The 17,081-nt window shown below is 38.1% G+C and overlaps 1 protein-coding gene and 1 long non-coding RNA gene across 2 annotated transcripts in view; one reads left to right on the top strand and one right to left on the bottom strand.

Annotated features, from left to right (window-relative positions):
- The window catches only part of LIN7B (lin-7 homolog B, crumbs cell polarity complex component), a 226,843-nt gene that overhangs the window by 197,799 nt on the left and 11,963 nt on the right, over positions 1-17,081 (top strand). The gene's annotated exons all lie outside the window — the stretch shown is intronic.
- LOC140341014 (uncharacterized) overlaps positions 12,414-17,081 on the bottom strand; it is a 51,156-nt gene continuing 46,488 nt past the window's right edge. Inside the window, exons 3-4 of the long non-coding RNA XR_011922786.1 lie at positions 14,088-14,203; positions 12,414-12,970 (exon numbers count right to left, since the gene is read on the bottom strand). This is a non-coding gene — a long non-coding RNA (uncharacterized lncRNA). The remainder of the gene's footprint in view (positions 12,971-14,087; positions 14,204-17,081) is intronic.

Below are 17,081 nucleotides of genomic sequence, written 5' to 3'. Positions count from 1 at the left end.
TGGGTAATCTCATCAAATTCTTCATTGTTTACGAAGTGCAGGTACTTCATGATGAGGGAAAAGCAGTTTTCTGGCGTGACTGTGCCAAAGAATGGAGAGGCAATCATTTTCTTCTCCCTACAGGATCACCAGGCCCAAAAACAGCCAAACGTTATCCTTGGTCACAGGTTCCCACTTTCTACTTCTTGCAAACCTCAGGTGTGGAGCATGTTCTTTTATAGTGTGGTGAAGGTTGCAAGTGTTAGCAAACACAGAGCAGCATATATGTTTGCATAAAAAAAAAAAATAGCAAAAAAATTCAAAAAGCAAACATAGTAGCATACATGTTTGCATTCAATTTTTTTATTAAGTTAGCAAACACAGAGCAGTTTATACGTTAGCATAAAAAAATTAGCAGAAAAATTCAAAAAGTTAGCAAACACAGAGCATATACGTTTGCATAAAAAAAAAGGCCTGTTTGCCTCCGCAACATTTTTTTAATAAATTCATCGGTCAAAACCAACTTTAGGTATGCCAGAGGGTCGTCGGATTCAGCCTCCATTTTCATCCTAGGTGCATAAATGGGAACCTTGGCGCTGCTGTTCAAAGTCAATAGAGCACCATGTGCGCACAGCACTGACCTCAGGTTCAGAATCGTCGCTCAGTTCACTTTTGCTGTCTGACAAATATCCTGGTGAATCATTATTGCTTAATTCCACAAGGGACTCCAAATCGCTTTCTTTGGCAGCAATCAGTCAGGAACAATTGTCAAAGACAAAGTGATAAAATGGTACATTCAGGAAGTGATTTAAAAGACATCAAAAGGTCAGATCAAGGTCAGGGCAAAATGTAAATCGGCACTGGCCAATGATGCTTGGTGCACTAAAATATGTACTTTTACTTTTATTATGTGTTTTTTACTGTAAAAAAAGTTTAAAAGCAGATTACATAGTAATCTGCTTTTAAATTTTATGTCCCCCAGATTCCATCACTCCACGGCATCACCCGGAAGATGTCACCCCCTAGATCCACCAACGGTTGCTCACATCACCAGGAGGATGTGAGCGTCACATCCTCCAGGTGATGTGAGCAGCTTTAGTAAAATCTGGGGGTGATGCCAGTGGGAAATCGCCGCTGACATTACCCCAGGAACTTACTATTGCTGCTCAAATCAACAGATGTGATGCAACATGCAGAAATCCTGCATGGTGCATCGCATCTAACCGCAAATGCGAACAGACTCCCCAGCATCACAGCGGGTTCATCCGATTGCCACTGGAGCCAAGGCACAGGTAAGAGGGGCTTCCAAAGTTCGGGGTTACTGCTTTTTGCGAGTGGATTCCACCCCCTAGTCACACTTAGGATTACCGCTAGAGTGGTTAATTTACTTCCCACAACATCATTTTGATTGGATTGAATATGAAATGTCTGTGACTTTTTTAGCAATATTGTTGTAGATTTGCTGGTTTTCTGGGTCATGTATTGCTGGGATTCTTGTCTTGTTGCATAACCCAATTCCAGCCAAGCTTTTGCTATCGCATAGATAACCTGTTTGGAACTCCACAAGTGGCGCAGGATATCCTGAGGCTAAAAGTGACACTAGGTCTTCACCAGGGCATCCCGCAAGATGACTAGGCTCTTTGCTGCAGAATGCAACCAGGTCACTCCCCTCAGAGTAACCCTACCTCAGGAGGAAGGCTGTAGGGGCCTCTGTGGCAGGTGAACGCAGTCCTGGGCCAAGCAAGGGTCAGGACAGGCAGCAGACAGATGCAGTCAGATTCCAAGTACTGCATTCTCTGTCAGCCAGAGACAAGGAATAAGTACTGCGCTTGGCAGCTCAACAGGGTACACAAGTGTGGGATGCAGCAGAACAGTTTAGCAGGGACTGCTGTGGGAACCTCAAACACTTTGTTTACTACATCCCACATTTTTCCGAGTTCACCATGAACCCCCCTTTGCTTAAAATATCTAACACTACCTGAACATTTGGAAAGTGGGTCTTCCAGTCCATACTAATAAAAGAACATATTCCAAATAGACTGATGTGTATCTTTGATACTGATGTAGCTACTTATCGATGTGGCTGGTGCCGTCCATAATCTGAATGGCTTGGAGTGGAGAAATATTTTTTTCCCCAGATCCCTTCGGCTAAGGGTATCTGCCAGTACCCCTTGGTCAGATTCAGCATGTGGGCAGTGCCCTAGCACTAGAAATTAAAATTAACCCATATAAGGGCAATTTTGTCCTTGCTTGGACAGCTGCAGCAGATTCGCCCTTACACAAAAATACTCACCTTTTTATTGGCTATTTTTACGAGAACCTTCAGCAAAAATGCTATATTTATATTTCCAGAACATTACCCCTTACGGTAATAAGGATGCATAAACAAGGCGACTTAATCTATGTGAAATACATCAAAAAATGTTTTAACTTGTTTTAACAAACATTATTCAGATCATTTCATGTTTATTGCAATTAGAACAATAGACATCAATAACAATATACAATCACTTATTTTTTAGTGTTCTACATTTACACGAATTAAAAATAAATGACAGGTCTAACATCAGTTAAAATGAAAAATGCTGTATGTATGCCCTCCAGTTGTTACATTTATTATTGACTGTTTCTACACATATTTGTATCTAATACACTATAACATTATCCAAGATTGAACGACATGCTAAGCTTTAAACCATTTCTCCCTAAACTATATTTTCTCTTTCTTTCTCCCTTTGATTCACTACTTTTCAGCTAAATTAGTGGTCCCATATACTCCTTGAAGCGTCTCATCTAAATTTGATTACAATAAAGAAATCATTTTTAACGATAACATTGATAATCTATAACATAACAAATACACTAATTGTAATTTTGACATGCTATATGACATATTTGCTACTGTTGAGTTGTGTTTCTTTATCATTCACCCCATATTGTAATTTCATACAAGGGGGTGCTGAGAAGTTTCTGGCTTTGCCCACTTCCAGATGAAATAGAAAATTGAGTGTGGGAGCATATGACAGCCTAATATCCTAGTATGCAACTGTGCAAAGATCAGGTCTTTGCGATTCTTAAACCTGTTTTTTGTTTTAGTGAGAAGATGTGATGGTAGAGACACATACAAGTTTCACGTCGTTGGAGTTACGGGCCATCTTGAAGTTTTTGTTTCTCCAGGGAAAGTCAGCAAAGGACATATCTCAATATCACAAACACTGGGGGAGATGTGTCCTTCCTACAGCACTGTCAAAACCTAAATATCTTGTTTCAAGACTGGGCATTTCACAGTTGAAGATGAGCCCCGCAGTGGGAGCCCCCGAACCTCAACTGACATGGCAACCTGTGATGCTGTCCATGAGCTAATTATTGAGGATAGCCCAGATACTTGACAGCTCAAGGGAGCGTGTTGGGCTTGTTAATCACTATTTCTAGACATGTGCAAGCTTTCAGCGAAATGGGTGCAAAATGTTTGAACAGTGATCAGAAGAAGGAACAAGTTGAAGCGTCCAAAACCGTTTTGGCTCATTTTAAAGCTGCACAGGACTTTTGGCTAGGTTAGTGACGATGAAACTTGGCTCCACATCCTGAAAAATCACACCCTGAAACCAAGGAACAGTCAAAGGAATGGTGTCACAGTGAGTCCCAAAGAAGTTCTGAACCCAGAAATTGGCGTTTGTTTTCTGGGACAAAGACGGTATTCTCTTGGTGGACTACCAGTGCTAGCCCAGTGTTGTGTGCAGCAGGAGCGCTGTGTGAGAGAAACAATGTGGATGCACTGCTGCCCCTTTTTTGGGGAAGACGTGTAGAGACAAATGTGTGTCTGGAGTACTTCCGCCATCAAACCCGTGATGTACTTTCACCCCAAGAAGAAAATTATGCATGAGGCTATCATGGTACCGCCCTAAGTTCAGTGATGAACCCCTGCCTCCAAGGGGAGGTGCCAGTCATCCTCTCTGGCAGTTGTGCTGCGTCATAACTCCTTCCAAGTGAGTAAACGAAGGAAAGGATTCCTCCCTTGGTTGGAATCCTTTTTTTTGGAGCAAGTCTTTGCATTTCTATTGAGCAGATATGTAGAAGCATAAATTAAAAAAAATATATCGGATTGAGGGGGGGGGGGGCAATTTGTTGTTGTTAATAGATATGCTTAGAAAGGAGAAAAAAAGGATAATGATATTTTTTATGATGAGTATGGATTAAACTAAGGGATATTAATCTAAATGTTAAAAAAGAGTTGGTGAAAGTTTAGCGATGAATAAGAGAGGTGGAGTGAATGATTATTAACTGAAACTTTGAAAGTCAAATAGAGAGGATATGGTGGTGTATAGGAATACCAAGATTGGATCAAGTAGTCAATTGAATCATAAAGGCTATATGCAAATATGCGTCAACATGGTTGTGGAGCGGTTCTCCACAAAATCACAAATATCAATAATATGAAATTACAATATGGGGTGAATGATAAAGAAACAACAGTAGCAAATATGTCATATAGCATGTCAAAATTACAATTAGTGTATTTGTTATGTTATAGATTATCAATGTTATCGTTAAAAATGATTTCTTTATTGTAATCAAATTTAGATGAGACGCTTCAAGGAGTATATGAGACCACTAATTTAGCTGAAAAGTAGTGAATCAAAGGGAGAAAGAAAGAGAAAATATGGTTTAGGGAGAAATGGTTTAAAGCTTAGCATGTCGTTCAATCTTGGATAATTAGTAACATTTACATTCAGATTGCAAAGGTGAGGTATCAATGTCTCCGCCCCGGGGATTAGAGGGAATATGTTCTAATATGAAGAACTTTAGTCCTTGCTCAATAGGGTCGTGATTTTTTCATTGGTTACAGCGTAAATGTGTTCATAGGTACGTTTGCGTAAAGCTCTTTTTGTTTTACCTAGGTAGTGAGCTCTACACATACATGTAACCCATGTATATAATTCCTGGGGTTGTAGAATCTTAATAGTGTCTTGGGCGGTGTGTTTTGCCGTTAGGTAAAAGTATATTTATAGATTCCAGCACCCATTTGCATTGGGGGCACCGACCACATCTAAAGGTCTCTAGTTTTGGTATTACGCGGTGTGCTGAAAGAGTAGAAGTGACTAGACACGAGTTGATCCTGTAAGGACAGCGCTTTGCGAAATGTTAGTTGTGGTCTATTACCGATAAACTTATTTGCTTGAGGGTCAGTTTTGAGAATGTGCTAATGTTTTTAAATTATGTTTTGGATGGATCTATGTTGTTGTTGTTAGTTAAAGGTGGTTATGATTCTTGTGGTTAAATGTAGTATAGTGGTACATTTGGGTTTTTCAGCCAAGTCATCTCTAAGGGGGAGACAAGCTTTCTGGTAGGCTTTCCCTAAAGTTTTTTTAGGATATCCACGTTGCAGAAGTCTTTCCTGTAATGCCCTTACTTCTGTTTTGAATGTCACCTGAGGAGCAATTGCGTCTTATATGTAAATATTGACTATAAGGAATGTTTTTGATCAGTGATTGAGGATGAGCACTTTTTGCATGCAATATCATATTGCCTGCGCTTGATTTTCTATATAGACCGGTAGATATTGTATAATTCTCATTGATGGATAGAAAGACATCTAGGGAAGGTACGCCTGTCTTATATTCTGATGTGAATTTTAGGTTGTAGTCACTTTGTTGTAACATTTGAATGAATTGGTGTAAAAGAGGTATGGAAACCTGTCCAGAACATAATATCATCGATATAGCGTTGCCATTAGTAGTGGGGATAGTTAAATGAGGACCCTTTCCCATTTTCCTAGAAAAAAGTTTTGGTCCCTATGGCAACGCCTTCTACTTGAGGATACATAGTTCCATCGAAGATGAAGACATTTCTTTCTAGAATGTATTTCAAGAGTTGCAATATGAAATTGTTCGATGTTGGGTAAGGCATTGGGATATCATCGCTAAGCCTCCAGAGCACCTCCACATCAATTGTTACCAATGTAGTATTGGATGGAACTTCTAAGTTATTTTTTGATTTTAAAAGTTCAATGGTATCTTTCAAAAATGATGGCAATTGTTCCACCAGTGGTTGTAGATAGGAGTCTACAATTTCTCTTGCATGTGGATGCTATAGATTGAATATCTGACACTATTGGTGGTCCGGAGGGGTTGAGATTTTTATGAATTTTTGGTAGGATGTAAAATGTGGGGGTTATGTGGAATTAAAAGATAGTCCTTAGGGTTTCTGTCAATAATATTTCTCTGGAAGGCTTCTTAGAACAAATTTTGAAATTCCATCTTAAAGGTTTCAAATGCATCAACTGAGATTGGTTGATACCAAACATTATTGTTCAGAATACGGAGACAAATACATTTATAATGGGAGGTATTATTAAAGCCTCCCTTGTCTGATGCTTTATAATTAATATTTCTATTGTTCTTAAGGTCTTAAATTGCTTCCTCATGGCGGGCGTAAATGTATGTGACGAAGGCCCACCTGTCAGGTTGCTTTTACTTATCTCACTTGTGACTAGGTCTACAAAGAGTTGTATATGGGGGTTTAGCAAAGGAGAGTTCTAAAGTTTTCAATTTTGAAGTGTTTGCTGTTTTTTGCTGAACAATGTACCTGCGCACACATTCAATGTTGTGGTTGCCAAACTGAACACCCTGGGTTTCCAATTGGTCCACCACCCCCTACTCACCTGACCTGGTCCCTTCAGACTATTATCTGTTCCCAAATTTAAAGAAATACCTGAAGGGGCAACGTTTTTAGGCCATTTCTGACGTCAAAGATGCTGTTGAGAGCTGGTTTGCGGCCCAACCAAAGGACTTTTATTTAAGCGGTTTAGAAAAGCTGCAGCTATGCTGTACCAAGTGCATCAGTCTCAGGGGGGGATATGTTGAATAAATGTGTTATTTCATAACTCTCTTCATAGCTCTCATCTTTCTGGGCAAAGCCAGGAACTTCTCAGCACCCCCTCGTATATGTTATGGCCTGGTATAATGTAAAGCCCTGGGCAGTACCAGTATTCTCCAGACACCAGTCCTTCAATCTAACACTGCAGTTTTCACCTGTAGCAGCCCCCGCTCAGCCTCAAGAGACTGTTTGTGTCTTCCACCACTCGGTTGCCCCAAAGTAGGAGTGCGCAAGTGTTAGGGATAGGCCAGCAGCTGATCAGGAGCCAACAGATACACAGTTCAAAAATGACCAGGGAATACAGAAAACAAGCCGAGGTCATACACAGGATATCAGTCCACCAAGCGAGGTACAAAGCAAAAGCAGATTGTCAGGAACAGACAAAGGTCATAACAGAAAACCACTCAAGAATCTCCTTTTTGTTTTATGTTTTTATTTTATTAGAAAAGTATAAACAGTATTTTCAAAAATAAAAGGTAACATTTTTTTCCAAGAGTACAAATAAGAGAGACAGATACACAAATTACAATAAAGTACCAAAGCAGAACTGAAAATTTCCGTACATTTTAAAAAAAAAAAAATCAGGCCACATTTTGTTCCAGAAAATAAAAGTATACCCTAAGGCTAAAGTAACAAAGTCTGTTTTGTAGCGGAAAAAGAAAAATGAACTCCATTTTGTAGCAGAAAAAAAACAGAAGGTCCATTCCTAAAAGCATGAGTATGAAGTCCGGTTTTAAAAAGTAAAACAAAAAGTCCAAATTTCTCTCTTCCTAGTGTGAGATCGCCCCTAGCAACGGGGTCACAAGACAGCAAAGTTGCAGCCGACTTCAAAGTTGCAGTTCAAACAGGCTCCTGCCTGTTTATTTATTTATTTTTTTAGCACTTTACAAAACACAAGTGGCTCAGCTGAGCAACTACATACAATTACTTAGATAATCTCTCTCTGACTGACTCCTCAGATCCTTAATAACAGAAGTGGTTCCAAGGCACAGATAAATAGAAGAGGAGAGAGAGGGCATACGTGTTTAATCCTGGACCTGAGTTGAACATCATCCTATAAGAAGCCATTGACTAGGGCTTTGCCAGAAGCACCACTGTAAAACGTTGATTTGGTTAATTAGTGTAGAGGAAAACCAATTTACCAAGCACATCTCTCAGTAAATCTAGACAATCATGTGCACTTCTACCAGGGATCCCACAGACCTGATCACCCTGGATAACTTTATCAACAACTTTGACTCCTTTTACCAGAATCTTGGAGTAGATTTTATAATCACTGTTGAGCAAGGTGATGGGACGCTAGTTCTCCAGGTCTGATAGGTCACCTTTTTGAGGGATCAGAGTGATGATGCCCCAGATCCGGGAGTCTGGATAGATGACAAAACTTCACGGAAAATCAGACACAAACATTTTTCAGGAGATCCCAGAATGACAGAATTCAATTGGCAAACCATCATAACCTGGACATTTATTTTTGGTAAAGCTCTCCATCATAACTAATAGCTCTTTTTTACTCAGCTCTTCAGAAAAGATCATGATCTAATTTAAGCTGCAAGGCATCTACCACCTCCTTGGTGACGGTTGGAGCTATCTCCATTTCCCTAAAGAACTCTGAATAGAAATTCTGGTCCTTCTTTAACGTCAGATTTTGTGACCTCATCATTAATTTTTTTGTGTGTTTTATTTTCAACTGATGGTTTTTCTTTAAAAAAAACATGGAGCATTTTTTTCCACTTTTGCATTGTAAATAATTTATCTCCCTTTAGCAGTGGTGGCCTCTAGTATTTCATTTTTTAAACTATTAATTTCCTCTTTAATTAGGATGCTGTTTTTGCTAAACTTAATAAATGTTTGGAGCTGTGTGTTTAGACTCTGGAACCATTTTATTTTCCTCCTAGATTCCTGTATTTCTTTCTGGATAAAGAAGGACCTAGTTTTCTTTTTGATGTTACCCCACCAACTTATGAGGTTGGGAAATTTGCATATGTCCTTCCCCCATCACTTGTATGCTAATGTGTAATGCGCAGTTAAAATCACCAAAAACAATTGCAGGGGAGGAACCTGGAATGAAGAACTGTGTGGCATTAAGCAATTCAGCTCGCTCATTTCTTTCCAGGGAGCAGTAGATAATTCACAGTTAATGCTACCTAAATAGCTAAATATGCTGCCCTCTGTACAGAGCTTTTCAGACCCCTGACATTCAGTAAACAAATTTTAAACTCCCCCATTTTCTGAGTGGTAGGACTGGAGTATGGATACAGACACTGGGTGCTGGACTGGAGGATTCCTAGTCTGAGCTGCTCAAAGTGGAATTGCTGCAGATGGTGGAACCTGTTGACCTGAATAAGGTTCCTGGTCACCAACCTGTGCTGATACACCAACTGCAGCAGACTTTTTACTGCACCTGCGCTGAACTGTGGTTTCCTTCTTGTCCGAACTGGACCAAAACTCACGTCTGGTCCTCCTTTGTCCAGGTGTTGGGGGTCAGTCCCTGCAGACTCCTCCACTGGTCTGGCTTCTCCATCTGGAACAACTTCAGGACTTCTTGGTAAGGCTTCTATCTCCTCCTCCCCGTCTACCAGCTCTAACTGAGATGGTGCTGCAGGGACTTTAGACGCTGGGTCACCCTGTAGGTGTGCAGCTACCTCTGCCATTTGAGTAGCGACAGCACCAACACACCCCCTGACTGCAAATCTTTGGCCACCAGTGCAGTGGAGGCAACATCCCCCCCATGACTTATTACTCCGATGTAGACATCCTTTAAACAGACTATCAGAACTTCCGCACAGGTTACACATGGTTTCACAGGACAGTTTTTAGTTTGTGACGAGTTTTGTTGCATATTTTGCAGAGCAAAAATTCTGAGGTGCATGAATTCTTCTGCATGTGAATACGAGCCACACTTTCTACAAAAAACTTGGCATCCCAAGGTAGAACAGCGAACCTCGATCCCGCCCCAGGGCAAAAGAGAAGGAAGGGTGTTTCAAGCCTCCAATTTCTCCAGGGTCAGACATGAACTTGACTCTATACTGAATTTTGCCAGTACAGAGTTTGAACAGTAATTGTGCTGGAAGGTTCGGATGTCAGCTTCTTTTATAAAAAAATTATAAAAGTGGATTGTTAGTAACACTCCCAGCCTGCAAAGTCCTCATCTTCTAGCTGTTTTTTCAGATTATTGTGCAGATTATTGCACACACCCATTTCAATAAGTGAAAGAATAAAATGACCTGACCTTTGTTCTTGTTCACTTTGAGTTCTTCCACTAGGTTCACAAGTTTTTGCAAGGGGAACGCTCCTCTTAAATTCTTTGGCACCAGAATTCTGAAGGACTGGCGAAGTTTCCAATCGTTATCACTTGCATATGAGATAATAAGGCCTCTCCTCTCTCCTCTTCTAAAAAGGTCTTCATCCATGATACAAAATAAGCTGTAAAAGATAAACTACACAGAAATAAATCCTGGTAGCAATCACTCCTCACAAATTTTCAAATAGCCTGTCCCAATAACCGCATGGGGGGAGCTTGATGTACACCCCCCCAAAGGCCAAGACAGGCTAATTCCCTGCTGATCCTCCACCACAGATAAGCCCAACTAACGCTATACCAAGCATAGATCACTGGAAGCAGAGAGGCTTTAAAGCCCCAGCAGCCAATGACAGCATGGGATTACACAACAATCACTCTGTTATTCAGCTGCAAACAGCTCCAATTCCATTTAGCTGTGCAGACTCAGTGCAGAGGATGTCGAGGGAAAAACCCCAGCTACAGGGAAACAGGGATGTTGCAACCCTCAGGCCACTGAACCTTAAACCCCTTTGCTATCACTTAGCCCTCCTTCGGTGGGGCATCGCCTGTGATCATAGGCCCAAAGAGCACCTACTAACAGTATCAATACATAATTAATATTTTCATTTAAAGACTTTTGAGCTTGAACCTCTTTCCTTTGTCCTTTTCCTCTATACTGACACCAAAGATGTATCCTACTGACACCAATGATGAGCTATATTCATCCTGCTAACACCAATAAAGAGCCACCATTCATCCCACTGACACCAATGGTGAGCTACATTCATCCCACTTGCTTCTATGATGGGACAGTATTGGGTCAGCAGTGACAATTATCAGACAGTAGGAGCGGAAAAAGGTGGGGTTTATGGTGTGATGGGGGGGGGGCAAGGCTGTGTTAGGGATTGGTTTCCTGTGAGTAGGAAATAAACCAACCAGGGAAAAGCAGATTATTGGAGTGATAATTGGGGTTGTATTTATGTTTAAGTAATAAATTAGAAGGGAATACGAAAACACAGTGCAAATATATGCATCATTATATTATACATTTAGGTTGCCACTACTGTGCATGTATTAAACCTCACGTACTCGCAGAAGGACATTGTTAGAGGGTGCTATTGCACTAGCATGGAGGTTAACTTTCATGGCTGACAAACTGATAATTGGAAGGTGGGAAAAGTTTTATTTTAAAAAATGTGTGTAGGATGACATGGAGCTGTGTGTGGGGGGGGGGGGGGGGGTGCGAAGTGAAAGGGCAGTCAGACAGTGTGTGCAGTGCATAAGAATGGGTAAACATGGCAGCACCAGGGAGTAGTAAAAGCCCAATAGGACTGGGGGGTTTGTCTCTCAGGTAGGTAAGTGGGAATAGAACTGTGAAGGGTTTTGTGTAGCAGGTAGGTAAGTGGGACAAGAGCTGTGGAGAGATTTGTGTATCAGGCAGGTACAGTAGGTGATTCTTAGGTGAAATGGAAGTTAATGAAGAGAACTACAGACGGAAGCAGAAGAAGAGGAGTGGTGGGAAGGTTGTGTATCAGGTAGGTTGCTGGGTAATTATGTGGAAATGATGGATAAGTCTGGCTGCTTTAAAGGTGGTGCAGAGTAAACATTTCTACAAGGTTCTTAAATGGCCATGTCAGAATTCTCTTCAAAGAACTCTAGTAGGGTGCACCACTCAGCACTTTTCTATCCCAGCTGTTTTTAGGTTGTTGCTGAAAAGTTTGCTGACAAAACAGTGGCACTGAGCAGTTCGGGCATAACATGAAGATGGTGGAAGAATGGTAAATAGGATGTGGGTGGACAATAGAATGAAGCATAGGAGATGGTAGAAAGCTGCCAGAAATATAGAGGTTACTAGAATTTATAGGAAAAAAAAATGGGAGCACTAAATTTGGCACAAATTGCCCTGTCAACTTTTCAACCACCTACAACTTCTTCCCACCCAGCTGAAAAAAAAAATATTCTGGAAACACTGCATGTTATTACTAGTTACATCAATTTTAGGAAGATTGAGAACATAGAGGGGGAGGGCATTAATGGGTTCTGGTACCTTTTATCTGTCTATGATGAGATGTCTGACGGGCAGCATGAAATGTAATCCAGTACTGAGGGAGACAAATCAGGGGGACAGGTAGGTGTTTGTGTTACTTGCACAAGATACATTTTAGAAAAAAAAAATGCAACCAGGCACATATTTTTTTTAATTGCAGAAAGGTGTGAAATCAGTCTCCTGAAGCTGTTTACCTTTACAGCTGTACCAGGCATAGGCATTCCTACATCATTTTGGACAACGCAGAGCTAGCAGTTATGTATTGTACAAGAGGATTGTGATGTGGTTGCCCACATCCCAGAGAACAGGAAAAAGAAATAACATACGTACAAATGGTTATGTCTGTATCCACCTGGAGTTCACCTTTGAAGGCAGTCAGCTTGTGATGCCTGAAAGAATCACTTACATTTTAGTCTGATCTCTGTAGTCCTTTGACGGCCCTTTGTTTCAATCAGCACAGTGGTTGAAAATCACTGGTGTGGAAGATGTCACCAGGGGATCAGGAGCCATAACAAACCATAAAAATATCTGATCTATGGCTTTATGGAGATCAAAAGTATGCTTAGACAAATCAGGTAAAAGCTGTATTTGTGCTCCAGCATACTCAATGGAACTTGCTTCACCGGTTTTGTGCATGATATCTTAGTGCGATAGAAATGTATACGACAGATGACATCTCTATGCCGCTGAGGATCTCTACTGCGTGGGCATGGGGTTCTAATGATGAAATTAAGAGAAAGAACGTGCTGTCTGTGCTTTACATCACAAATTTTAATGTTCTATACCTGTAAAAAAGAATTGTTAATATAGGTTTGCATTTACTTTCCAGAACCAGCAATATGTGTTATCAAGGTTATTTACAAGTTTTTACACATAAGTGCATTTTGTTTTTTATCTAGCATTAACAATAGGTTACCAGAAGCTTTGCATGCCTATTTTCAATGTCTTTTGCATCCCATGAAAATCTGCTGAGTAACCGTGGAACTTAACTGTTCCACGGTTACTCAGCAGATTTTGTAGGTTGAAGGTTGTAATTGAATCCTTGGATAAAACAATATGTACATATAAAAATAGCGTTTAAATGATTACTTTCTATAATCAAATCATCTTTCACCTTTCTTATATTCAAACTTTATCAGCTAGAATTTAAAATGGAGAGGAAAGTTTGTTTTCGGGTAATGACAAAATTATGAGAAAGAATGTGTTTTCTGTCCTTGACATCTCATATATTGCAATCTTCTAAACCATTAACTAGGGGTTGTCAATTTAAGTTTGCATTTACTTTCCAGAAGGAGCAAAATGTGTTTAAAGGGGTTTTCACAAGTTTTTACACATTAGTGCATGTGTTTGTCATCTAACATTAGCAATGGTTTACCAGACGCTTTCTAAGGCTATTTCCAATGGCTTTTGCATTAGGTTTTGAAATTTGGAACAGCAAAGTTTGTGATTGAATCTCCGCAGAACATATGTATGTGGTTTTCCTTAGGGTTGTACACATTAGTGTTTTCATCTGGAATTATCAACAGTTTACTTGATGCTTTTTATGGAGATGTAATTGGAGAAAGTTTGTTTTAGATATTTACGAAAATAGGAGTAAGAATGTGGTTTAGTTAATGATATTGAACATTTCAATTCGAGATGTACAGCACAGAAAAAAAAAATTATTCCCCTTTCTTTTGTCATTACGTCAAAACAAACTTTCTTACATTTACATTTCTAGCTGATAAAGTTTGATTATGAAAATATAAAGATTAAACATTTACTAAAAATATTAACATATATTCTAATATTCTAATTTATGTACTCTGGACCAGGCATGCGCAATAATAAATAAAAGAAGCAATAATAATAAAAGAAGCAATTAAAATATATGGAGAAACAAAAAAATCTTGAAAAACTCACCAAAATTCCTTGATTCCTTCATCCCTTTGCTGATGTCAGCTAATTCCTTATGCACATCACAAACAACTTTTTTGTGGTGATCCACTGCAAGATGCCACTGTCATTCTTTTAAGGAGCTGCAACAGGAAATAAAATTATGCTTAATATAAAAAGGGCATTGTGATGCAAATAACATAATAATGTAACTTGTACAGTATGATTAAAGAATGGTTATTTTATCACATGTTTTTGAAAATCCCATTTCAAGTTACGGTTAGGCCTACAATGTAAAAACTTCCATGCAATTTAATGCTTTTTACGTAAAAAAAGAGAATTAGAAAAGCCAGGGGGGTAATACTCATTTAATCTATCTGTATATTTTGCTGAACTCTTGTTCAAAATTTGGTTTGTTTATTTTAGTTTCATGCCCAGCTAATAGATTTCCACATTCACAGCAAAGATGAATCTATCATGGCCAAACATATTTTTGCAATCACTGAACAGTTCTATATAAAATAAAACAAAGAACAAAAATTTTCTATTTTCAGCGCAAACACTTTAAAAACTGATAGTACTTTGTCTGTCACAGTTTGCTGTCTAACAAAAAGCCAATGCGATTAAAACAAAAATGCAACCTTGGTAAATATACTTTTTTTGTGGGGTTTTGTGAGACAAAATATAGGTTAATATAACAGTTTAAATGCACTTCCTTTTGGCCTAATTTTTTATTATGAAGCAATGATAAATATATAAAAGCAAATTGACTCCGTTAACAATACATTATTTCGATATGCTAAAAAAAAAAGCAAATCATCTTTGTAATGCAAATTGGTATTGCCCAACTGGAAAAATTTTGAAAATCAGATATGATCAACTTCTGTTACAATCCTCCAGGTCTGGATATTCTACTTGTACACAACTTAAGCAAAAAAAAAAAACTGTAAACTGAATAAAATATGGCTTCTGATTGGTTATTGGATTGCAAAATGCTCAGAACTCAGTGTCTGCCATGGGCTGTTTACATACAGAAAAAAGACAAGTATAATATTTTTAATTTAGGTAATGAGGTTTGATTATAGAAACCTCAACCGTAAACATATATACGTATGTACAGGTTTTCACAACCTTTGTTTTTTTATTTCATTGTCATTTAATATTGTGTAAAATAATGTGTAAAAATTTAAAGGTAAACTCTTGTAAACACATTTTGCTCTTTCTAGGAAGTAAATAAAATTTATATTTAAAACTCTAAATTAATTGTACAGAATATTGCAATTAGAGATGTCAAGCAGAGAAATCACATTTGTTCACTTAACCGTCATTATCTTAAAACAAACTTTTTATACATTTATTTTGCAGATTTTCACAACCTGTTTAAGAGATTGTATATAGCCTTTAAAAGTGTTTGGTAACCTATTGCTAATGCTAGATGAATAACAAACATGCAATAATGTGTAAAAACTAGTCAAAAACTTTGAATACACATTTTCGGTTTCTGGAACGTAAATGCAAACCTCTTTTGGGAGCCACTGAAAACTGATTTGAAAACACGTTCTTACTAATAATTTTGTCATTATCTTAAAACAAACCTGTTATACATTTACTCTGCAGATTTTTAAGAAATTTTAGATTGTAAATAGCCTTAGAAAAATTTTGGTAAAGCATTGTTTATGCTAGATTAAAAAACATACAATAAAGTGTAAAATCTAGTGGAAACCTTCAAATATCTTTTCTGTTTCTGGAACCTAAATGCAAACTTATTTTTATATTTCTTAGGTACTGGGTAGAACATTGCAATTTGGAGATATCAAGCACAGAAAACACGTTCTATTGCTCTATTCCAAATGCTAACACATCTCTAATTAAAAATAAATTTAAAGCGTCTAGCAAATATTTCCTAATTACAGATGAAAACACATGCATTAATCTGATGATACTTGAGGAAAACCCTTCTAAACACATTCAACTCTTTCTAAAAAGTCAATACAAACTTATATTGAAAACTCTGTTAAGGGTAATGTTCTATAGAAGATTGCAAATAGAGATGTCAAGCATAGAAAACATGTTCTATGCTCTATTTTCTCCAATCACAACTAAATATAAAGCGTCTAGAAAATCTTTACTAATTACATATGACAGCAAATGCTTTTAATGTGTAGAAACTTTACTGAAACCTTTTTTTACCCATTTTGCTTTTTTAGAAAGTAAACGCAAACTTATAGTGACAAATTTAATTTAATGGTATAGAACATTGCAATTTGAAATGCGAAGAACAACAAATCATTTTTTAAAATCAAACTTTTCTACATTTACAACTCAATTTAAATCGTCAGGGATCCCTTTGTTAATTCCAGATGAATGTAGATGCACTAATATGTAAACAATTGAGGTAAAAACTTGTAATAACATTTTGCACTTTCTAGAAAGTAAGCGCAGACTTATATCGACAACTTTAGGATTAATGGTAAAGAACATTGCAATTTAAAATGTCAACCACAGAAAACACGTTCTTACTGGTAATTTCGTCTTTATTTATTTTAATACAACTCAATTTGAAGCGTCCAGTAACCTTTGCTTATTTCAGAAAAAAAAATGCACAAATGAGAAGAAATTTAAGAAAAACCCTTGTAAACACATTTTGCTCTTTCTAAAAAGTAAATATAAACTTATTTTTACATTTCTTAGACAATGCGATAAAACATTGCAGATTGCAAATGTTACGCACAGAAAACACTTTCTAACTCTTACATTTTCTAACTCTAACTCCTAAATTTATCATTTTATCATCAAAAACTGATTTCTCTTCTTAATACCTAATTTTATATGAAAACACGTGCACAAATTTATAGAAACTTGAGAAAAACCTTTCCCCACCCTCTCTGATTTTCACTTCATTTGAAGTCCACTCTGTCCGACTCTTTAGCCCCTTACCCCTCATTGTTGCTGTTGTCTACCGCCCTCCTGGCCCAGTATCACAATTTGTGGATAACTTTGCATCCTGGCTCCCACACATTC

Source organism: Pyxicephalus adspersus, chromosome 11 (genome assembly GCF_032062135.1).
Source record: "Pyxicephalus adspersus chromosome 11, UCB_Pads_2.0, whole genome shotgun sequence".
NCBI lineage: Eukaryota > Metazoa > Chordata > Amphibia > Anura > Pyxicephalidae > Pyxicephalus > Pyxicephalus adspersus.
Note: the sequence above shows the minus strand (reverse complement) of the source record. Positions and strands in the feature narration are given on the sequence as shown.